Source organism: Phalacrocorax carbo, chromosome 17 (assembly GCF_963921805.1).
Source record: "Phalacrocorax carbo chromosome 17, bPhaCar2.1, whole genome shotgun sequence".
Classification (NCBI taxonomy): domain Eukaryota; kingdom Metazoa; phylum Chordata; class Aves; order Suliformes; family Phalacrocoracidae; genus Phalacrocorax; species Phalacrocorax carbo.
In genome coordinates this window covers 6,419,536-6,429,726 of record NC_087529.1, presented here as the reverse complement: position 1 = coordinate 6,429,726, position 10,191 = coordinate 6,419,536, and the positions used below count along the sequence as shown (strand labels likewise).

At 43.2% G+C, this 10,191-nt stretch overlaps 1 long non-coding RNA gene across 1 annotated transcript; it reads right to left on the bottom strand.

Annotated features, from left to right (window-relative positions):
* Positions 1-2,531: 2,531 nt before the first annotated feature.
* On the bottom strand, positions 2,532-9,881 carry LOC135316059 (uncharacterized). The gene is made up of 3 exons (XR_010375506.1): positions 9,843-9,881; positions 6,172-6,452; positions 2,532-2,861 (listed from the first exon to the last, which is right to left on the bottom strand). It is a non-coding gene; the product is annotated as an uncharacterized LOC135316059 (long non-coding RNA).
* Between the last annotated feature and the right edge of the window lie 310 nt (positions 9,882-10,191).

The window sequence follows — 10,191 nt, the reverse complement described above, 5'->3', positions numbered from 1 at the left end:
CCCCTCAGCGCCTCCCTCTGCTCTCCTCAACCCCTCAGCGCCCGCCTCGGCGTCTCCCTACGCCCCCCCCTCAGCGCCCGCCTCAGCCCCTCAGCGCCTCCCTTTGCTCTCCTCAGTGCGCGCCTCAGGATCCCGACTGTTCCCCAGCGCCTCTCTCCGCCTGCCTCAGCCTCTCACCGCCTTCTCAGCCCGCCTCAGCCTTCCCGCAGGTATGTCGGGGCTCTTAGCTCTCCCCAGAGGAGCCCCCGGCACCGGTCCACTGAAGGAAAGAGGGGCAGTGAAGCCCGGCCAACCCACCCGGAGGTGCGAGGGCCCAGCTGGCGTGTGCAGCCTTTCGCTGTGGACGAGGGGTCTGGCCAAGCCCCTCGCTCCTCTTGGCGCCTGAAGGAGCGCAGTGCACAACACCATGAGACAAGCCCACCAGTGTGTCTGCAGGCATTAAATGCCACAAGGACCTGAAGGTCTGGAGGTTAAAAACAGCACCAAAATGCCATTGCGTGTTTTCAGCGCCATGCCACAGAAGCTCCTTGTGCATCTCCGGATGGGGTGGTCTGCTGCGGCCATGGCACAGCAGGAGCCATTGGGGCTGGAGTCTGTGGTGTGAGCAGTTACGGAGATCACTGACACCGGTGACGGCTGTGCCATTACGCCAGCACAAACCAAGTGCTAGCTATAAACAAGTCACTTACTAAGGTCATAGAGGGTTTTCCTAAAATAGCCCTTCCCAAAGGTTCTATAAATTGATCAGGTATATGTTTTACCTGAAATAAATGTTTACTTAGTAAAGAATAAGTGCAGGTCTAGTACGTGAAGTGGGCATTATTGTAAATGTCTTTTAGTGGATATAAACATTATTTTAAATGCCTTTTAGTGGATATAAACACTTGAGTGCAATAGTTGTGTGGGTTTGTCCGTATCATGAGTAGGAGGGAATTTTATTATGGCCTCATGGAACCACTGTGGTTTCAGCTCTCACAGTGGAAACACTAGAAAAATGGTGCAGGGAACTGTGTTACAGGTGTGTTTGGTTGCATATCCTGGCTGCCTGATGGACTCACACAGAACTGAGATGTCAGTGGAGGAACCACCCATCTCCCAGTTATTAAAAGAATTAGGACTGTTCATCTGACTTGAGGGATCCAGAGAGGCAATTTGGTTGCATCTTGCTGACAGAAGAAGATAACGTCCTTACACCAGGTTTTAAAAGCTAAAATGACATCTAAGTCACATCTGGTAATATAGAAGAGAGTTTTATGAAAAAAAAAAAAGGGGGGAAACAATATGAATATAGGACATGAGGCAGTGGGGCAGGGCAAATCAGCGGACACTGAGCTGGTTTTCTCATGGTTAGATGGGTTCTGGTATCCACATTAGTTTGTGTGCATTTGCATCAAGTAGTGTGGCATATGCTGTTTAGTAATTTTCTTAAGAATGTGGGTCAGGTTAAGTATTTTATTTCATTGTCATTATTCACATGCTGTAAATTTCATACGCACTAAAGGCTTTGCTGGATTAGGGTTTAATTAGTTTGCCATCTGATGAGTCCTGTGGTTTTGGGAAAGTAACTTATTTTGCTTACTACCTCCATATTTCTGACCTTGTGAACAAGTCTTTATCTACCTCCTTTCCTTTTAGGACCCCTGGAAATTTTAGTTTGTAGAACTCTGGCAGACTGAAACCCTCAAATACAGGTGACTGTGGAACTGGGAAATATTATTAACAGTGATATTATTCTTGTAGACATTCTCTGTATGCCCACCTGAGAAAATCCATTTACTAATAGACAAGAAACCGAGTGTATTGCATAAGAAAGCAAACTAGGAAAATTGTGGGCTGTGGATCACAAGATACTTGGCATTCTCTGCAAGTGTTTGTGTACTGTGTTGGGAGTGCCGGCCTCATTAACTGGCTACCATAAGTGGGCAGCATTCCAGTCCCAGCGTACAAGACTGCCCTCCAGGTCTGCATGGAAAAATGTGCTGACTAAACACTCCAGACGCGCCATGCATTCATGTCCCTGCTTAGTGTTGCTCGCTGGCTCGTATGTTTGTGAGGCTGTCGCATTCACAGGAGAAATGGGGAATCTCTGAGTCCTCTTCCGTGGAAGCAGATTACATGCAAGTGAGCTGCCCTCATTCTAGCTAGCCTCTTTGACTCCAGTAGCAAGGCTGAAAGAGGCAGAACTGCACACACTGAACCACAGGGGAACCATTGTCTTATGCCAAGATGAACCCAGAGCTGTGTTAGCACAGCACTGCAACGTTGGGTGTCCCACAGAGCTGCAGCCTGCGTCATCCGGGGTGACCACTGGACGGATGTGATGCTAAGGTACAAGGAGCAGGCATTTGTGAATATGCTGGTGGGGAGGAAGTGTAATTTTTGTGATTTCGTGGATCAGGCCAGCAGGATTTCACAGAGAGCGTACCCTTTTTCTGGATCCACAAAATCAGCTGTGACAGAGCATCCCCATATATTGCTCTTATGATGGGACACAGATTCTATTAAAGAGTCACACACATCTATGTTAGGGTCTTTATTTAACTCCTTAAACACGCTGTGTTTCATATGAGGTCTGTATTGAGAATGCAGCTCAGAATGGGGGAAAAATTATTCCAACTTCATTAGCATTTGTGCCTAGTGAGCAGTATTTCCCAGCATCTTGCATCTTGTACCAACAATTTAAAATTCTAACATGTTGATCCTGTTGTGATTTTTTTCCCAGTCCTTGCCTTGAAAACAAAGATACAGAAAGAAATGGAAGGAAAGCATGTCAATTGGCAACTAAATTCAGGTTGCTGTTTCACCATAAACTTTGTGTGTAGTCTTGATAATTTAATTTGTCTGGCGTCACAGCTCTCTGTCTGTAAGAAAAGGAGGATAAACACACTGCTGTATCAGAAGTTTTGAAAAGACAAATGGAGTGGCTCGTCAATGCTAGAAGGACCGTGTGAGCGCAATGAATGAACAGTTTTGCCCACGGATTCAGGGAAGTAACATTTTTCAAGCTGTACATTATACATTTATTGATGCACTTGTTAGGACTGTTTCTGGAATATACAGTGTAGGCATACGAACTGCATTCTGTAGAGGAAAACAACCACTTTTTTCTTGAATCAGGAGCCACAAACACACTCTGTACTTCATTCCTATGCGAAGTGTACAGTGGCTTTTTTTGCATATCAAAAAAAAAAGATTTTGAAAACAAAAATAAAGTGCGGAATGCCTAAACTGGATCAGAGAAAACTGTAAAGTCCTTGGTTAAGCCACTGCCCTAAGAACTGAAGGGATTTCTCTTTCCCACTGCCCCCCATATCTCTTGCCCACACAGACCAAGTTCTCTGGGATAAGAATTTTCCTTTGCTAACTCCCACAATAAAGTCCTAACCTTGCGAATCACCTCTAGGAGGTCCTGCCCTATAGATCTTATCAAGGGTCTTCAGCTCAGTAACATAAGCTCACTGGAGAAAAGCAAAGACCTTTTTTCTTTTTTTTTTCCCCTGAAGAAAAGCACTGATGCATTTCACATACTGCTTTTTGGAAAGCTTCTATTACCTTTTTAGCTAGCTTGCCCCAATTTCATTCAGCTATCACAACACTGAATTTAGATGATGAGACTGAATTACTCTATTTGATGTGTTTAACACATAATAGAAACCTGTTTTAGAAAATGCAGTGTTAGGATTTGAAGAGCTGAAATGTTAGGTGTTTCAGATAAAAGAGGCCTTTATTATCGATGATTTTCCCCTCAAAGGCTTCCTCCTACACAGACAGTAAGAGTATTCCTTTCTCATTCCAGCACAGCACAATAATACACAGTAGTTCTGGCATGCTTGTCTTCTGTGAAGTTGAGAAACTTACGTCCTATTTTTAGACATGCTGCTGGATATTCTTTTTAGGCTATACAGAGAAAGTGAAGATGGGACAAATCCTCACCGTTTTCCCCAGTTTGAATGTCTCCATTGCCTGCAACTGAGCCAAACCAGTTCATACCAGTGTAAGATTTGGTCTGCACCTTTCAGAAAATTTTTAGCATAGGGCCACTTCTTCCACAGACTTTTTCCTGCTCAGCTGCCCATTTGGTGAGCCTTGTGCATTAATTACAGTAGAAGCCACCTTGGGCAGACAAAACACCCACTCCTTTATGTCTGCTTATATTTTCCTTCTTTTGTATCATCTGTCACCAGAGAACCCAGCAATTTAATAGGAGTCTTCTGATGGTTAAAATGGCAAGGTCAAAAGCAAGGGATGGAACACGAAATCCACAGTAGGTGGTCTGACAGTAGCATATACCCATGAGACATGGGTAGATACAGGAAACTGAACTCTATGCTGAGAATAATGGAGGAAGAGATGTGAAAATTAAACATTACTGTTGTTCTTAAAAATAATTTTCATGGGCGGGTGGAGAAAAACCATTGTGATTGGGCAATTTAAGAGAAACAATACTTGCTCCACAAATGGGGGACACAAGGAACTAGCTGTGTAGCTACACTCAATGTGTTCTGTAGACAGGTCAACAGGAAGGAACTTCGAAATGGGACCGAAAGGAGGATCACTAGAGTGATGTGTGATAAGACCTCACCTCCTGGAGTTACATGAATAAGCAAGAATTGCAGCTGTTACAGCAACCAAAAACTTTCAAGCTTTAAGAAAGCTTAAATATGCAAATTTCAATAGTCTACAAAACAAATAAAAAACTTAACATTTATTTTTAGAAAAAGCTCATGGGTTTTGCAGCCTTGATCTAGCATTAGCTGTGTTGCAATAAAGATGCCTTTTCTCTGCTATTTATCACCAGTCTCTTCTGTTTAGACTATAAAATGTTTGGGGCAGGAAGAGTCTTTTACTCTCTGCTTGCATGGCAACGCCTGAATCTCAGCTAGGAGCCTCTAAGCTGTGCTGTAATGTAAATACTAAATAATGATAGTCACAGAGGACTTAGCCCCCACCCCACTTGGAGGCCTGCCAGTCTGTGGGGTTTGTTCTAGCAGCAGAGATGCCAACAGTGAAAAGTGACAAATTTTGTTGGCGAAAGATATTCATAGGTCTAACAAGGATAAGAAACACTCGCCTCTAGAAACAGAGGCTTATGTCTCTCCGAGGATAAACACACCCAAGATTGACTCATGCTGGCATAATCCCCTTGTGCAATTTGTATATTGGCATTAGACGTGTGTGAGGCAAAAAGACAAATATTTGGTTAATAAAACAACATGGGGATAATAAAAAATAATTAGGCAGCTTTACCCCTCAAAACATTGCAGCAGGTGAGCTGCTGCTCTTCCCCTCAGACAGGCATACCCATCCCTGTAAGCAGACCTTCCTCATGTTTGTTTTATCTGCAGCAAAATAACCAATTTATTTGGTTAAATGTTATAAGAGTAAAAATAATAAATAAATAAAGCCCGGTAGCCCACAGTCTGGCAAGGGAGGGGGCATATTCTGTGGTGGAAAAAGCAGGCTTATATTCCACAAGAGAGCTTTGTCAAGTGTATTGCATAAGGAGATTACAGCCCTGAGTCTGAAACACAGTTGAAGGTTTTAGTTGTTTTGCCGCTACCTCTGTCATTAGCACGCTACTGAACTGCATCGCAACAGCCCCTCTTTCATCTGCATGAAAAAAGTCCCAAGGTCCATCATCACATTTTTCAGAGCTGTTACCCCACATGGCTATTAGCTATGTTCCCCCAAGTCCTTTCGTGTTGTTGTTTTAAATAAAGGGAAAGGAGTTGGACCGGTTAATCATCTGTTCACATTACACCCTGTGCACTTGGATTCGTTTGATGTGACAGGCCTATAGAAAGGACATGAGTCTAGATTCTGCTGTGCAAGCCCTGCATAAGGCTTGTCCTGCACTTGGGGTTTTGGCAATGTAGTTATGGTGATTAGCAAAATGAGAAAAAACTCCTCACATCCCTGTGTCCATACTTTTGTCAGCAAAACCCTGACTCCATGCCAGTTTTGCCGGCAAAAGGAAATAAAACCTCAAACTTTTCCTGATGCTGCCTCGTCTGTGTGGAGAGAGACTTTACCACCAGTTCTGGTACTGTTCTGTGGGAGGCCTCATTTCCAGTTCTACAACCCTTCTTCCACATCTGTATGTGCAATGCCTCAGAAGTGGGGTGGCCACATATGTTTCTCAAGCAATCCATTATGTCTCTCATCACGTACCTAGCAAGAAGGCTGTCCTGGGATCAGAAGGGCCTGCTGGATAATCCACATCCCTTTCCATGGGAGGAGCAGGACCACAGAGACCGCTAGATCCAACATCTGCATTCTTCCCAAGATTCTTCTGCACATCTGATGTAGCTGTGTTCCTCCAGTGTGCATGGTGGGACCTCCCAGGAGCTATTGCCATCTTCCACTTGTGAAACACTGGTGAAGTCTCTTTCCTTCAAGCATTCTGGTGCACCTCTCTTGTAGCCCTGTACGTAGCCGTCTCTGGGGAGAGCCTGCATAGGCAAACAGCTCTGTTTTAGAAGAACTGCAAGAACCCCGCAGTAGGTAAAAATGGGATGAGCTGGCTTTCACAGCTTTCTAAAAGTTGAGACACTGTAAAACAGGCTGGGCCAAATTATATTCATAGAGGATCAGCCCAAATGCATGTGATCAGTATTGCCTGTGGAGTTCATTCCAGGAGGTGGAATTTTGCAAGCAACTGCCTGTGTGTTCTGGTGGTCCTCCTGGCCTCACAGCCTGCTCCCGGTCTGCTGAGTCAGGCTCTTGGAGACCAGGTCTATGAAAACTTGCAACATTATAAATATTTAAAAATTCAAACCTGTCCCCTGGAAAAAAACTGTCTCACTCTAAGGCATTACAGTGATGATAATAGAAAGGACATTTAATTCACCTATCAATCATTCTAGCTCTTAATGAGTTGAGAATTAATCTGCAGAAGGAAAAGCAAACACAGATCTTTTGTTCCTTCCGATTCAAAGTTCTTTGAAATCAGTGTCTTCCCAGTCAGTAAGTTTTGGATTAGGTCCTCATTCTGCCTTCCTTTCCTCTGTCCCTACAGTACCATGAAAATTCAGGCTGTTTCTCTTTACTTCCTTCCTCTTCATAAAATGTCTAATAATCAGCCATCTGGTGTCCAAGATGCCTTGAGTATTAGGGCATTTCCTTTATCCAGGGGAGGCTTGTGAGAAGAGAGATAAATGTGTTCATGACCCATCCCTGCTGTGTGATGATTAGAGTCTGGCATTTTTTCTTTGTTCACAATGGTTACTGTAGCGCTAGGTTGTTTGGTAGAGAAACATATTTAAAAGGAAAATCTTAGTTTCTGATCTAGCAGATTTCATGACATTACTTAACTCTTCTTCATTAGAATTCTATATAACAATACTTGTCATATATGTTAAAGACGGAGTGGATTTTGAAGGGAAGAGGAAAAGGGAGATCTATAAAAAATACTGCATATCCTAAAGAACTGCAGTCTGGATTAATTCTCATTTTCATTCTGGCTCACAGTGGCACCCTCCTTCTCAGAACTAGAAAAAAAACTTAACCCCTTCCTTTCATTCTGTATGGCAGGCTAGTAGCCAGAGACCCAAAGCTGCAATGTAAACTGTGTGCAGGCCTCTGTTCAAGTCAGTGGCAGTCCCTGGGGAGCAAGGATTCTGTGTACCATGCTGTATAAAACTGTGTCAGGTCTCAAGGTAGCCAATGGATTGAGATTCATGTTTTAGAGGAAAATATTGAAGGGCCCAGAGAGACTGTGACAGAGCATCCACTGGACCATTGCATTTTGTTAAAGCCTGGAGGAAGAGGGCAAGTGAGACTAAAATGAAAACAAAAGCAGCAGGAAGAATCTGCCATCTTAGCTCTTAAGTAGAAGGCAAAGAAAAGAACTACCCCTTTTATTCTATGATGACTTCTAGGCCAAATTCTTGACATAAAGGAGGTTTGTGTCGTGATTTGTGAGTCCTTGGGAGTTGCAGGTTTTTGTTGCCTTGACTGTGGCAGCATGAAGAGATGCCAGTGAGGTACTGTTCATATTCACAGAATGATAATCCCTTCCCGTTAGAGTGTGGACAGTCACGAGATGTTTGTACCAGAACTCTTCACTTGATGGTGTGTTTATAAATAGTAAACAATTTTGGTCAAACAGGAGTTTGTCAGGTGAAAGAGAAGTAAGAAGAGATGTCCTTAAAATACCTTTAGGCTGTTTCTGTACACTTTAGTTCTCAGCAAATATTTATAACTTTTTTCTTTTCTTCTTTTGAAAGTCACGTTTAAGGGCATATACTATCCAAATCCCTGCTTGAAGTCTGCATACAGTTCAGACTGTGGATTATGGTAGTCATACCATATTTAAGTTGTTCAGTGCATCCATTAATTAACCAGCTAATAGCATACATTAGCATGAGTGCAAGAAGTAATAAGATAGCCTAAACTGTCTGTGCAAGACTATGCAAAACTTCCTTTAAATGGAAACATTTGTCTCAGTCAATGTAAAGAGCCAGGGTTTTGTGCATGTACTTAACTTCTCACACAGCAGATAGTCCAGTACTGCCCAAACTACTCACCAAGAACATACACACATGCAGATAAATCTTTTTCTGGTGATGCTACAGAAAATAGTGAACCACATGTTCTGCAGTCTTCTCAAACATAGTAAAAGTCTTTATAAAATCCAATCTGAAACCAGGACAGCATACTTTTCACATTAGCATTTGACTTAAGTTTCTCATTTTGAAAGTATACCATGGTAGAAATGCTTGCCATTTCGGTTCTGTGGTTATAATGTATGATATTCCTAAACATGGAATGATAGTCGGAATAAAGTCTTGTAGTATAGACCATTTAAGACAAACAGAGACAATTTAAAACCTTACACCGAGAAGGTTGATTTTTTTTATCCCTTTGGTGTCAAAAAGCCTTTGAGCTATTTTGTGCTGACACTTTTACTACCCTTTTCCTGCAACAGGCACTAGCAGGCACTGTTAGTCAGTTATATTTGTAGTTGATCATTCTGAGTGCTTCATGGCCCTGCTTCAGTGCTATGGAACATTCTGGGGAGGCAGGATGGGTAAGGTCTAGACAATCTGAAATCCTGGGCTGTAAAACTGAATGCACAGTGTTACGTTATAGATGCTCATACCAGCCCTGACTCAGCCAAGATTTTTAAACACAAGTTGTCATGCTGAAGTCAGGCTTGCATATACACTCCTGTGTCTTGCTGAACCGGGGCACATAGTAATAAGGTGATTTAGAAATCCAGCTCTGAACTGATTCTCATTTTGCAGCTTTGGTCTGGTGTGGGCACGCTGCAGTTCTGCTGCAATCTCAATACTGAAGTCCTGCTCCTCTGCCTGCTTCCCAGCAGAGGAGAGCATAGCCTGCCAATGAGGCTCGTACAGATACCCGGGATGGGTGGCATTGCTCTGATTTTAGAAAAATCATCATGGAAAGTGCCAGAAAGCACAGCCTGTCCCACTACCCTATTTCTGTCGATAGCTGCTAGTGTGGTAGGGCTCAGTTGCCCCAGTTCTGTGCAAATGCACACTCTAATCTTGCTGATAATGTCTGGAGAGAGAATGGTCATGGCCAATTCTTGTCAGCATTTGAATTCAGTCTCTTGGTTTTCTGCTAACTCTTCTTCCTCAGTTTCCACCACAATCATCGACTTTCTCAATAACACCATCCCTGGAAATGGTTTGCACCGGAAGCAAGATAAGCAGAACATGAATGCTAGCAGGAGCTGAGCCAAAGTTTTGAAAATTCTGGCTCTCGCCCCACGGCGCCAAATAGGAAGCTCTTTGCATTCATGGCAGGCAAATGTACAGGAAAGGACAAAGTAAACCCTTACCACTTTCCCTCATATTTGAGCTTAGTTTTACCTGATCCAGCAGCTCACGTGTTTCTTTACCTCTGCTCTCACTGCAAAATCAAAAGTCAGCTGGCCCTGGCTACTGCCTGCTTCTGCAGTTCACAAGGTAAAAGTCCCCATTGTTTTCTAATGACAAATATTGCCTGACAAGACCCGAGTACTTGATCACAACAAGGACAGAGGTCTCAATGCAGGAAAGTGGTTTTATCAGGACATTGCATAAGCATAGAGTTAATTTTAAGTCCGTACTTACGTGCTACAGCAGTCAGTATGGCAGAAACATTTACACTGAAGTCAAGTTACTATCTGATTTTAATTGCTGCTGCACAGGCTTTGTCTAAGAATGCTTTCAGGTGCTG